The sequence below is a fragment of the Chlorocebus sabaeus genome, chromosome 23 (genome assembly GCF_047675955.1).
Source record: "Chlorocebus sabaeus isolate Y175 chromosome 23, mChlSab1.0.hap1, whole genome shotgun sequence".
Taxonomy (NCBI): Eukaryota; Metazoa; Chordata; class Mammalia; order Primates; family Cercopithecidae; genus Chlorocebus; species Chlorocebus sabaeus.
In genome coordinates, this window is record NC_132926.1 from 82,968,014 (window position 1) to 82,981,672 (window position 13,659).

Sequence of the window (13,659 nt, forward strand, 5' to 3'; positions counted from 1 at the left end):
TTCAATCAGAAAGAAAAAGACATTAATGAGCAACAAATAATCACCTGAAGGTACAAAACTCAATGGTAATAGTAAGAACACAGAAACATACAGAATTTTTTTTATTATACTTTAAGTTCTGGGATACATGTGTAGAAGGTGCAGGTTTGTTACATAGGTATACATGTGCCATGGTGGTTTGCTGCACCCATCAACACATTATCTACATTAGGTATTTCTCCTAATGTTATTCGTCCCCTTGCCCCCTACCCCTGACAGGCCCCAGTGTGTGATATTCCCCTCTCTGCGCCCATATGTTTTCATTGTTCAGGTCCCACTTATGAGTGAGAACATGCAATGTTTGGTTTTCTGTTCCTGTGTTAGTTTGCTGAGAATGATGGTTTCCAGTTTCATCCATGTCTCTTCAAAGGACATGAACTCATCCTTTTTTGTGTCTGCATAGTATTCCATGGTGTTTATGTGCCACATTTTCTTTATCCAGTCTAACATTGATGGGTATATGGGTTAGTTACAAGTCTTTGCTATTGTGAATAGTACTGCAATAAACATATATGTGCATGTATCTTTATAGTAGAATGATTTATAATCCTTTGGGTATATACCCAGTAATGGGATTGCTGGGTCAAATGATATTTCTAGTTCTAGATCCTTGAGGAATCACTATGCTGTCTTCCACAATGGTTAAACTAATTTATACTCCCACCAATAGTGTAAAAGTGTTCCTATTTTCCCACATTCTCTCCAGCATCTGTTGTTTCCTGACTTTTTAATGATTGCTATTCTAACTGGCATGAGATGGTATCTCATTGTGGTTTTAATTTGCATTTCTCTAATGACCAGTAAAGATGAGCTTTTTTTCATGTGTTTGTTGGCTGCATAAATGTCTTCTTTTGAGAAGTGTCTGTTCATATCTTTCACCTACTTTTTGATGGGGTTGTTCATTTTTTCTTGTAAATTTGTTTAAGTTCTTTGTAGATTCTGGATATTAGCCCTTTGTCAGATGAGTAGATTGCAAAAATTTTCTCCCATTCTGTAGGTTTCCTGCTCACTCTGATGGCAGTTTCTTTTGCTGTGCAGAAGCTCTTTGGTTTAATTAGATCCCATTTGTCAGTTGTGGCTTTTGTTGCCATTGCTTTTGGTGTTTTAGTTATGAACTCCTTGCCCATGCCTATGTGCTGAATGGTATTGCCTAGGTTTTCTTCTAGGGTTTTTATGATTTTAGGTCTTATGTTTAAGTCTTTAATCCATCTTGAGTTAATTTTTGTATAAGATTTAAGGAAGGCATCCAGTTTCAGTTTTCTGCATACGGCTGGCCAGTTTTCCCAACACCATTTATTAAATAGGGAATCCTTTTCCCATTGCTTGTTTTTGTCAGGTTTGTCAAAGATCAGATGGTTGTAGATGTGTGGTGTTATTTCTGAGGGCTCTGTTCTGTTCCATTGGTCCATATATCAGTTTTGGTACAGGTACCATGCTGTTTTGGTTACTGTAGCCTTGTGGTACAGTTTGAAGTCAGGTAGCATGATGCCTCCAGCTTTGTTCTGTTTGCTTAGGATTGTCTTGGCTATACGGGCCCTTTTTTGGTTCCATATGAAATTTAAAGTAGTTTGTTCTAATTCTATGAAGAAATTCAGTGGTAGCTTGATGTGAATAGCATTGAATTTATAAATTACATTGGGTAGTATGGCCATTTTCACATTATTGATTCTTCCTATCCATGAGCGTGGAATGTTTTTCCATTTGTTTGTGTTCTCTCTTATTTCCTTGAGCAGTGATTTGCAGTTCTCCTTGAAGAGGTCCTTCACATCCCTTGTAAGTTTATTCCTAGCTATTTTATTCTCTTTGAAGCAATTGTGAATGGGAATTTGCTTATGATTTGGCTATTTGTCTATTATTGGTATATAGAAATGCTTGATTTTTGCACATTTATTTTGTATCCTGAGACTTTGCTGAAGTTGCCTATCAGCTTAAAGAGTTTTGGGGCTGAGATGATGGGGTTTTCTAAACATAAAATCATGTCATCTGCAAACAGAGATAATTTGACTTCCTCTTTTCCTATTTGAATACCCTTTATTTCTTTCTCTTGCATGACTGCCCTGGCCAGAACTTCCAATACTATATTGAAGAGGAGCAATGAGAGTGTGCATCCTTGTCGTGTACCAGTTTTCAAAGGGAATGCTTCCAGTTTTTGCCCATTCAGTATGATATTGACTGTGGGTTTGTCATAAATAGCTCTTATTATTTTGAGATACATCCCATCAATACCTAGTTTATTGAATGTTTTTAGCATGAAGGAGTTGTTGAATTTAATCAAAGACCTTTTCTGCATCTATTGAGATAATCATGTGGTTTTTGTCATTGGTTCTGTTTATGTGATGGATTACATTTATTGATTTGCATATGCTGAACCAGACTTGCATCTCAGGGATGAAGCTGACTTGATCATGGTTGAAGAGCTTTTTAAAGTGCTGCTGAATTTGATTTGCCAGTATTTCGTTGAGGATTTTCACATCGATGTTCATCAAGGATATTGGCCTGAAATTTTCTTTTTTTATGTGTCTCTGCCAGGTTTTGGTATCAGGATGATGCTGGCCTCATAAAATGAGTTAGGGAGGAGTCCCTCTTTTTCTTTTGTTTGGAATGGTTTCAGAAGGAATGGTATTAGCTCCTCTCTGTACCTCTGGTAGAATTGGGTTGTGAATCTGTCTGGTCCTAGGCTTTTTTTTTTTGGTTGGTAGGCTATTAATTACTGCCTTATTTTCAGAACTTGTTATTGGTATATTCAGAGATTCGACTTCTTCCTGGTTTAGTCTTGAGAGGGTGTGTGTGTGTGTTCAAGAATTTATCCATTTCTTCTAAATTTTCTATTTTATTTGCTTAGAGGTGTTTATAGTATTCTCTGATGGTAGTTTGTATTTCTGTGGGATCAGTGGTGATCTCCCCTTTATCATTTTTTATTATGTCTATTTTATTCTTCTTTCTTTTCTTTATTAGCCTGGCTAGCAGTCTTCCTGTTTTGTTAATCTTTACAAAAAACCAGCTCCTGGATTCATTGATTTTTTGAAGGGTTTTTCGTGTCTCTATTTCCTTCAAGTCTGCTCTCATATTAGTTATTGCTTGTCTTCTGCTAGCTTTCAAATTTTTCTGCTCTTGCTTCTCTAGTACTTTTAATTGTAACTTTGGGTGTTGATTTTAGATCTTTCCTGCTTTCTCCTGAATACACAGAATATTACAGCACTTTAACTGTGGTATGTAAACTACACTTGTCCTAAGTAGAAAGACTAAACCATGAACCTATGAAAAACAATAACTACAGCTTTTCAAGGCATCATCAATATGATAATATCTAAATAGAAACAACATAAAGTTAAAAATCAGGGAGATGAAGTTATGGTGTAGAGTTTTATTAGTTTTCCTTTGTTTGTTTGTTTGTTTATGCAAATAGTATTAAGTTGTTATCAGGCTAAAATAATGGGTTATAAGATTGTATTTGCCATCCTCATGATAACCTCAAAGCCAAAAAAACATACAATGGAAACACAAAAAATATAAAGTGAGAAACTAAATCATATCACCAGAGAAAATCACTCAATAGAAGACAAGAAGGAAGGAAAGAAGAAAGAGAAAACCACAAAACAATCAGAAAACACATTATAAATGGTATGAGTAAGTTCTTACTTCTCAGTAATAACGTTGAATGTAAATAGACTAAACTAACCAATCAAAAGACATAGACTGGCTGAATAGATGAAAACACAAGATGCATTGATCTGTTGACTACATGAAACACACTTCACTTATAAAGACACATATAGAATAAAAATAAAGAAACGGAAAAAGGTTTCCCATGCCAATGGAAACCAAAAAAGAGCAGAAGTTGCTATACTTTATCAGACAAAATGGATTTCAAGACAAAAACTATAAGAAGAGACAAAGAAGGTAACTATATAATGATAAAGGAATCAATTTAGCAAGAGGATATAACAATTTAAAATACATATGCACCCAACACTAGAGCATCCAGATATAGAGAGGAAATATTATTAGAGATAAAGAGAGAGACAGGTTTTGATGCAATAACAGCTGGACACTCCATTGGGGAACATCTCCAGCACATTGGTCTAGGCAAAGACTTCTTGAGCAACACCTCACAAGCACAGGCAACCCAAAGCAAACATGGTCAAATGGGATCACATCAAGTTAAAACAAAAACCTCTGCACATGGTTGGGCACATTGGCTCACACCTGTAATCCCAGCACTTTGAGAAGCCAAGACAGACAGATCACTTGAGGCCAGGAGTTCAAGACCAGCCTGGCCAACATGGCGAGACCCTGTCTCTACTAAAAATATAGAAATTAGCCAGGCATTATGGTGCTCGCCTGTAATCCCAGCTACTCAAGAGGCTGAGGTATGAGAATTGCTTGAACTCGGGAGGCAGAGGTTGCAGTAAGCTGAAATGGCACCACTGCATTCCAGCCGGGGAGAAAATATTTGCAAACTACCTCTCTGACAACAGATCAATAACCAGAATATATAAGAAGCTCAAACAATTCTATGGGAAAACAAATCTAATAATCCAATCAAAAATGGGCAAAAGATTTGAATAGACATTTCTCAAAAGAAGACATACAAATGGCAAACAGGCATATGAAAGGGTGCTCAACATCACTCATCATCAGAGAAATGCAAATCAATACTACAATGAATTATCATCTTACCTCATTAAAAATGGCTTATATCCAAAAGACCGGCAATAACAAATGCTGATCAGGATGTGGAGAAAAGGGGAACCTTGTACGCTGTTTGTGGGAATGCATATTAACACAACCACTGTGGAGAATGGTTTGAAGTTTCCTCAAAAACTAAAAATTGAGCTACCATTTGATCCAGCAGTCCCACTGCTGAGTATATACCCAAAAGAAAGGAAATGTATCTATCAAAAAGATACCTGCACTCCTATGTTTGTTGCAGCACAGTTTATAATAACTAAGATTTTGAAGCAACCTAAGTGTTCATCAGCAGATGAATCAATAAAAAAAAAATGTGGTCCATATGCACAATGGAGCACTATTCAGTCATAAAAAAGAATGAGATCCAATCACTAGCAATAACATGGATAAAACTGGAGATCACTGTGTTAAGTGACACAAGCCAGGCACAGAAGACAAACATCACATGTTCTCACTTATTTGTGGGATTTAAAAATCAAATAAATTGAACTCATGGACATAAAGAGTAGAAGATGGTTACCAGAGGCTGGGAAGGGTAGTTGGGGGTTGGGGGTCAGGGGATGGTTAATGGGTACAAAAATAATAGAAAGAATGAACAAAATCTACTACTTGATAGCACAATAAGGTGATTATAGTCAATAATAACTTTATTGTATATTTTAAAATAAAGAATATAATTGAATTGTTTATAATTCAAAGGATGAATGCTTCAGGGAATGGATATCCCATTCTCCATGATGTGCTTATTTCACAATGCATGCCTATATCAAAACATCTCATGTACCATCTAAGTATATACACTTACTATGTACCCACAAAAATGTTTTTTAAATAATAAAAAATAAATTAAAAAGAAAGAAAATGTGGGACACATACACCGTGGAATACTATGCAGCCATAAAAAAGAACAAGATCGTGTTCTTTGCAGCAACATGGATGGAGCTGGAGGCCATTTTCCTAAGTGAATTAGCACAGGAACAGAAAACCAAATACCAAATGTTCTCTCTTATAAGTGGTAGCTAAAGTTTCAGTACACATAGACACAAAGAAGACAACAATAGACACTGAGGCCTACTTAAGAGTGAAGCATGGGAGATGAGTAAGGATTGAAAAACTACCTATCAGGTACTAGGCTTTTTACCTGGGTGACATACTATTCTGTACACCAAACCCCCAAGACATGCAATTTACGCATGTAACAAACCAGCACATGTCCCGGCAGAACCTAAAATAAAAATTGTAAAGAAAAGAAAATGGGACCTCATTTATATCCTATTATTTTTTTCCCAAGGCTTTTCCCTGTAGGTTTATATAGCCTCTGGGTTGAAACTGGAAATAAAAGGTTTTCTTGGTTTAAAAAAAAAAATTAACCTTTCTAGTTCTTTTAGAATAAACAGAACAGAGAGTAGTATGTCAAATGACTAATCTTTTTTTTATTGTAAACCCTAGCCTTCAGAGGACAGTAACAAACTCATCAACTAATATAAACTAGCAAACCAAAACAAATTTATATTTATTTCAAATGCCCAGAACGAAAGCAACAGCACTTCAGTTAAAAGCAAACTCACAGCATAGTTATGTTGTTGATGTGGCTATAATAATTAATCCCATCAACTCTTATTAAACCTTAATGATCAAATCTCTGAGATTTTCTTCAGTTTATAATGGGCAGTGAGTTCACCCGATATTATTAAATCATTCACAGAAAGTTTACAGTGATACTATTAGTGAATGTAAAAACATCCCCAAGTTTATATTTGTTGAGAATGATACAGAAGAAAAATTTAAATGAGGTGTATTTACTAATATCTATTGAAGTGGCATTAATTACCCCGAAACTTAGCACTATAACACAACAGTATGATCTCAGTCTTTCTGCAAGTCAGGAATTCAGGTGCAGCTTAGCTGGATCCTCTGGCTTTGGATATCTCACAGGGATCATCTCAGAAAGCTGAAATCAAGCTGTCAGCTGTGTCTGAAGCATCTTGAAACATGACTGGTAGTGGAATGACTTCTACACAACAATGGCTGTTGGCAGGATTCAGTTCCTTGCAGGCTGTTGGAGTGAGAGCCTCAGTTCCTCACTGACTGTGGACTGGATGTCACCTTTGGTTCGTTACCGTGTAGGTGTCTTATTGGTAACTCACAACACGACAACTTGCATCATCAGCGCAAACAAGTGAGAAGAGCCAGAGAGTCTGCAGGCAAGACAGAAGTCACAAACTTTTACAACATAATCTCAAAGTGGTATCTCATCGCTTTTGTCCACTCTATTTACCAGAAGAAAAAGTCACTAGATCCACACAAAAGAGTGTGACTACCAGGATGTGGAGATCATTGAGAGTTATTTCAGAAACTGCCGACCATATGGAGCTACTACTACTAAACTCTGCAGGTTGTCTGGGTTGAAAAGTGTCCCCCTAAAATTCACAGCTTTCCCAGATCCTTAAAATGTGACCTTGTTTGGAAATAAGGTTGTTGCAGATGAAATAGTTAATTTAAACTTAAGTCATACTGCAGTAGAGCGTGCCCTTACTCCAGTGACTGGTGTCCTTATAAGAAAAGGAGACACACAAGGGAATGCGATGGAGTAATTGAGGTAGAGGCTGGAGAGACGCATCCTCAAGCCAAGAAACTCCTAGGATTTTCAGCAACTACCAGAAGCTAAGAAGAGGTAAATGATTCTACCTTGGCGTCTTCGAAGGGAGTATGGCCCTGCTGAGAGCTTGCTTTTGTATTTCTAGCCTCCAGAACCTTTAGAGAATACGTTTCTGTTGTTTTTAGCCATTCAAGTTCGCCATATTTTGTACAGGAGCCCTAGGAAACTAATACAGGAGTATTGGGACTTTTATTTAGATGCTAACTTAAAGAATAACTATATTAACCATCCTGAAAACAGTCTATAAACCAGTGTTTTCTTCAAGTTAAGTTGGGTTAACATACAATTCTTTTTGAAGACGAAAAATTATCACATACTATCTATGTGAAACTATTTTCATTATTAATTACATTAATTTTATGTGATAGATGATGCTGTTTTGCTGAACATGAATGGCAATGGTTAGGGTTAATAGCAGAAGATTATTTGCAAATTTTATACTTCATTTATTGTGAGTTGGACAAACTTGTGGGTGGCCTCCTGATCCCTGTCTTATGGTATTCACACCCTTGCATAATCTCCTCTCCTTGAGTGTAAGTAGGATCTGTGACTTGCTTCTAACCAATAGAATATGGCAAAGGTGATGGGATGTCACATTCATAATTACAGTGCATCCTATAGAATTCCATTCTGCTAGAGACTCTGTCCACTGCCAGCTTTGAGGAAGCAATTTGCTATGGTTCCTATAGCTACAAGTAAGTGAATACTGTGAGCAACTTGAGTGAGCAAGGAAGCAGATTCTTCCTCCATCAAGTTCTTTATATAAAATGGCATAGTATTTGCACATAACCTGTGCACATCCTCTTCTATACTTCAAAGCTTCTCTAGATGATTTATAATATATAATACAATGTAAATGCTATGAAATAGTGATTATACTATGTTATTTTATTTGTTTGTTTTTTTTTTTACTTTTGTATTGCTACTTTTTTTTTTTTTTTTTTTTTTTGAGGCAGGATTTTACTTTGTTGCCAAGGCTGGAGTGCAGTGGCACAATCGCAGATTAATGCAACCTCCTCCTGTTGGGCTTAAAAAATTCTTCCACCTTGGCCTCCCAAGTAGCTGAGACTACAGGCACGTGCCACCCACCCAGCTAATTTTTTTGTATTATTTTTTTCTTTTGTAGAGATGGGTCTTGTTATTTTGCCCAGGCTGGTCTTGAACTCTTGGCCTCAAGAGATTTCTCAAAGTGTTGGCATTACACGCATGAGCACAGTGCCCAGCCTTGTATTGTTACTTTTTATCAGTTTTTTTAACCCAAATATTTTTGATCTTCAGTTAGTTAATCCTCAGATGCAGAACCACCGATGTGGAGGCCAACTGTTCTCAGAACTAAGAGAACTATTAAATTTGGGAGTGGGTGGGGATGGGTAAAAGTGTGAGACTTTTAAAAGATGACCTTTTGTAATATTAGTATGGTGCTACCTGATGCCATAAGAAGACTCGATTCTTCACTCACTTTTCTCAGTTTACTCTGAAAACTTAATCCATGCAGCACCTTATGCTGTCGTTTATCCTTTACTGGGCGAAGCATAAGTCCTAATCATAAATGCAGACTCCACAGGGACCTTTGGGTCATTCTCAGTTATAACTGTTCAACCAGATGATCTAGAATATATTTATTTTTGCTTATATTAAAATTTTAGATCATTTTGCAAATGAAACTGCAAGATATAAGTTTTCATTAATAAATATACAAAATTATCCCCACAGACACTTAGATCTGCACCTCTTCTCATAAAAACAGTAGAACAAAAGCAAGTAAAAGTGATATTAAGAGGATAACTTGAATTATTTTAATGTACAGTTAATGTATTAATGTGAATGATTTGCTACATTTGTTTCAGTAACAATTATTAGTTACAAAAAAGATATAATTCCCCTTTGTCACCAGCTTGGGATGCAAAGATATAGACAGGCTCCAACCTTATTCCTAAATCAAACAGCCCTCCTCCACCCCCATCACTTTTCAGTTATGCCATAGAGATTTACCAAGGACCCAGGAATATCCCCACAGTGGACGTTTAGGCAAGATGCTGCACTCATATCCATGTGGTGGGGTGCCCTGACCTGGTCATCAGCTCCAAGGTGAGGTACTAGGTGAGTCCAGTCTCTGCTTTCAATAATGCTTTGACACCCCACAATCAATGCTCAGACCTTAGAAACCCAGGACCTCTACCTTCTTTGGAAGGATAGATGTGTTGGGGCACATAGAACAGGAATACCTTGCAACCGTCACTGGTAATTAACCTATCACCCAAGAACAGAAAAGTGGGTGTCTTAGTCCATTTGGGCTGCTATAATAGAATACCATAGTCTGGGTGGCTTATAAACAATAGAGATGTATCCCTTACCATCCTGAAGGCTGGGAACTCCAAGATCAAGATGTAGGCAGACTTGGTGTCTGGGAAGGGCCCACTTCCTCGGGCACAGACAGTCATTTTTTCACTGTGTCCTCACATGCTGGAAGTAAGGAGGGAACTGTCTGGGATCTGTTTTATAAGGGCACTCACTTCATTTATGCGGCCTTGACTCTTATGACCTAATCACGTCCCAAAGGCACCACCTCCAAATACTATCACACTGGGGACTAAGTTTCATTATATGAATTGGGGGTGGGGGAGGAAAACAGAAACATTCACTCCTTAACAAGGGGCTTCTTGATAAAGCATAAAATAAGGAAATTCATTGGTAAAGTTTATTTGATGACACTTACACTCTGAATTAATACATTTTTAGCAGCACATCTCATAGCTGGTAGCAAAACAATGATGTTATGATCATGTATATTTTTTAAGAAACATTGCCCAAATATACGTTTACATTTACTTGGTAGATTTCAAGAAAAACTTAAAAGTATGGTTGTTATGGACTGAAGCTCTGTATCCCCTCGAAATTCTTACGTTAGAGCCCTAGTCCTCCATGTGATGATATTTGAAGATGGAGCCTTAAGAGAGTAACTAGAGTTAGATTAGGTCATGAGAGTGGGGTCCTTGTAATGGGATTAGCATCCTTCTAAGAAGAGAAAGAGAGACCAGAGTGTGTGCATTTTCTCTCTCTCCCTCCTTCCCTCCCTCTTTCTCCCCCTCCCCCTCACCATCCACTCCTCTTTTCCCTCTCTCTGCATCTCTCTTCCAACATGTGAGGACCCAACATGTGAGGACTCAGGGAGAAAGCAACCATCTACAAGCCAGGAAGAGGGCCCTCAACAGGAACAGAATTGGCCTGCACCTTGACCTTGGACCCCCAGCCTTCAATACTGTGAAGCAAATGTTGTTTAAGCCATTTAGTCCATGGTATTTTGTTAGGGCAGCCTGAGTAGCCTAAGACATCAGTACTTAAATGTAGTCATAAATCTGCATTGCCAACAAAAGGAACACTACAAATCTTCATTATAGCAATTCCACTTCTAAGTCTTTAGCCTAAAGAAATAAAAACATGTCCACAAAAAGATTTGTACAGAGCTTCCAGTTTCCAGTTCAACATGTAAAGAACTTGGCAGGTGTCACTCCATCAACAAGTAAGGAGCTGAACAGACTAAAAATCAGCACCTATTCTTAGATCTATCAGAGAAGTGAGGTCTCATGGCAAACTGCTGCTCCAAAAATTAAAGAGAGAGAGAGGCAGATACAGAGAATGACAACTTATCAGAGCAAAAGCCTCTGTGGGAACCACTGCTGGAGTAGAAAAACCTGAACTGTAATTGATGAGTTGCTGGAGGCTCAGTGTGGGCAGCTCTGAGAGTTAAGACCTCGGGGTGGGGGAGCCACCATGGGGAAGAACCCACATTTTCTGACTTACCTCTAAGAGCTCTAGTAAAATCTCACAGTATAGACACCTTCCTTCTTCTGGCTGCAGGAGGATAAAAGCAATCATTTTGAAATAAGTCAGGGCATTTTGTTTTTAATAAGACCTGCCCTCAGGAGAAATTATTTTACCAAAGCCTAACCTGTTGGGGTTTTATCAGAGCCTAATTAAACTACGGCAAGGGAAATACCCAACTCTCCAAACCCTCTAGATATCATGTCTCATCTAAGGAAGTAAAAAAATATAAGAAGCATTTCTAAGGTTTACAGTCCATAGACAGAAGCTCACTGGAAGACTAAGACCTAATCATGGGACTATGGAAAGCTTCCCCCATGCCCTGCCCCTTACCACCACATTGCTAAAGGTCTATTTACTCAATTCCTTTCACCTAGTACATCCTACTCTGCTTTTAACAAAAAAAATTACAAGCATACTAAAATGCCAAAAAAGCACAGTTTGAAGAAAATGAGAAAGTACCAAAAGCAGAATCGGATATGGCAAGAATCTTACAAATATCAGGCCAGGACTTTAAATTAACTATAATTAATATGGTAAGTAATCTAATGGAAAAAGTGCGCAACATGAAAAAATCAATGAATGATGTAGGCAGAGAGACAGAAGTTCTACAAAAGAATAAAAAAAATTCTAGCTAGAGATTTTAAAACTCTATAGTAGAAATGAAGGATGCTTTGGATGTGCTCACTAGTAGACTAGACACAGCTGAAAAGAGAACCACTGAGCTTGAGGATGTGTCAATAGAAACTTCTGAAACTGAAAGGCAGAGATAAGGAAACTAAAACAAAACAAAAACAGAAAAGAATATCCAAGAACTATGGGACAGTTTTAAGAAGTATAACATATAAGTAATGAGAATACCAAAGAAGTATGAGAAAGGAAAAAAAGAAATGTCTGAAGAAATGATGACTACAGATTTCTCCCAAATTAATGTCAAACAAAGATCTAGCAATCTCAAAAAAACACTAAGCAGGATAAATCCCCCCCAAAAAAGAAAAGAAAACTGACAAAACAAATTGTGCCTAGGCATATCATATTCAAACTGCAGAAAATCAAAGATAGAGAAGAAATCTTGAAGTAAGCCAGAGAGCGCTGGTAGGGGAAAAACCCTTAACAGTAGAAGATAAAGATAAAAATTACAACTGGTTTCCTCGGAACCCAAGGAAGCAAGAAGAAAATGGAGTGAAGTAAATTGAGAGGGAAAAAGACACCAACCTAGAACTCTGTGTCCTGCAAAATTATCCTTCAAAAGTGAAGGAGCCAGGTGTGGCTCCTGTAGTCTCAGCTATTCAGGAGACTAAGGTGGGAGGATCACATGATGCCAGGAGTTCAAGGCCAGCCTGAGCAACATAGTGAGACCACTGTGTCTTTAAAAAAAAAAGGGGGGGGGGGTTGGGGGGGTGGGAACAAAGAGAAAATAGGCTTCCACAAAAAAAATTTTTATCAACCTTATTAAAAATAGCCAAAACCTGGAAACAACCCAAATGTCTAAGATAGGAGATAAAAGATGGTATGTTTATATAACGGGATACTGTTTGACAATTTAAAAAAAAAAAAAAAAAAAAAACCGCAACCTACTAATACATACACCAGGATAGATAAATCTCAAAAAAGTTTTTTTGTTGTTTTTGTTTTTTGAGACAGAGTCTTGCTCTGTCTTCTAGGCTGGAGTGCAATTGCTCACTGCAACCACCGCCTCTGGGGTTCAAGCGATTCTCATGTCTCAGCCACCCAAGTAGCAGGGACTACTGGCACGTGCTACCATGCCTAGCTAGTTTTTGTATTTTTAGTAGAGATGAGTTTTTGCCATGTTGGCCAGGCTGGACTTGAACTCCTGGCCTAAAGTGATCTGCCTGCCTTGGCCTCCCAAAGTGCAGGCATGAGCTACCACACCCAGCCTGGATCTCAAAAACTTTTGTTAAACCAAAAAGGCCAAACCCAAAAGTGTACATATTGCATGATGCAATTTACATGAAATACAAAAACAAATAAATCTAATCTATAATAATAGCATCAATTTTTGGCTGTGATATGGAATGGAGTAAAAATTGACTGGAAAGAAACACAAAGGACTTTCTACACAATGAGAAACAATATCTTGCTTTGGGTAATAGTTACAGGAATGCACAAAATTGTAAAGTTCATCATATAAAATACTTAAGATCTGAGCATTTCATCTATGTTAATTATAACTCAATTAAAAATTTATTTACATATAAGCAATTTTAAAACAAAATTGTATCATACCTGCATCTTTTTTTTTTTTTTTTTTTTTTTTTTTTTGAGACGGAGTCTCGCTCTGTCCCCCAGGCTGGAGTGCAGTGGCCGGATCTCAGCTCACTACCTGCATCATTTTAAAATAGACCTAGGCAACATAAAGACTGGCCAGAACGCTGACCTTGAATTGACTTTTTTTCTGGTCTTAACTCCAACTGCAAAGCACTTCA

General features: G+C 37.5%; 1 long non-coding RNA gene across 1 annotated transcript; it reads right to left on the bottom strand.

The window, feature by feature from the left end:
• Positions 1 to 3,658: 3,658 nt before the first annotated feature.
• LOC119619366 (uncharacterized) lies at positions 3,659 to 11,247 on the bottom strand. Its single transcript, XR_005235829.2, has 2 exons — positions 11,192 to 11,247; positions 3,659 to 6,929 (listed from the first exon to the last, which is right to left on the bottom strand). It is a non-coding gene; the product is annotated as an uncharacterized lncRNA (long non-coding RNA).
• Between the last annotated feature and the right edge of the window lie 2,412 nt (positions 11,248 to 13,659).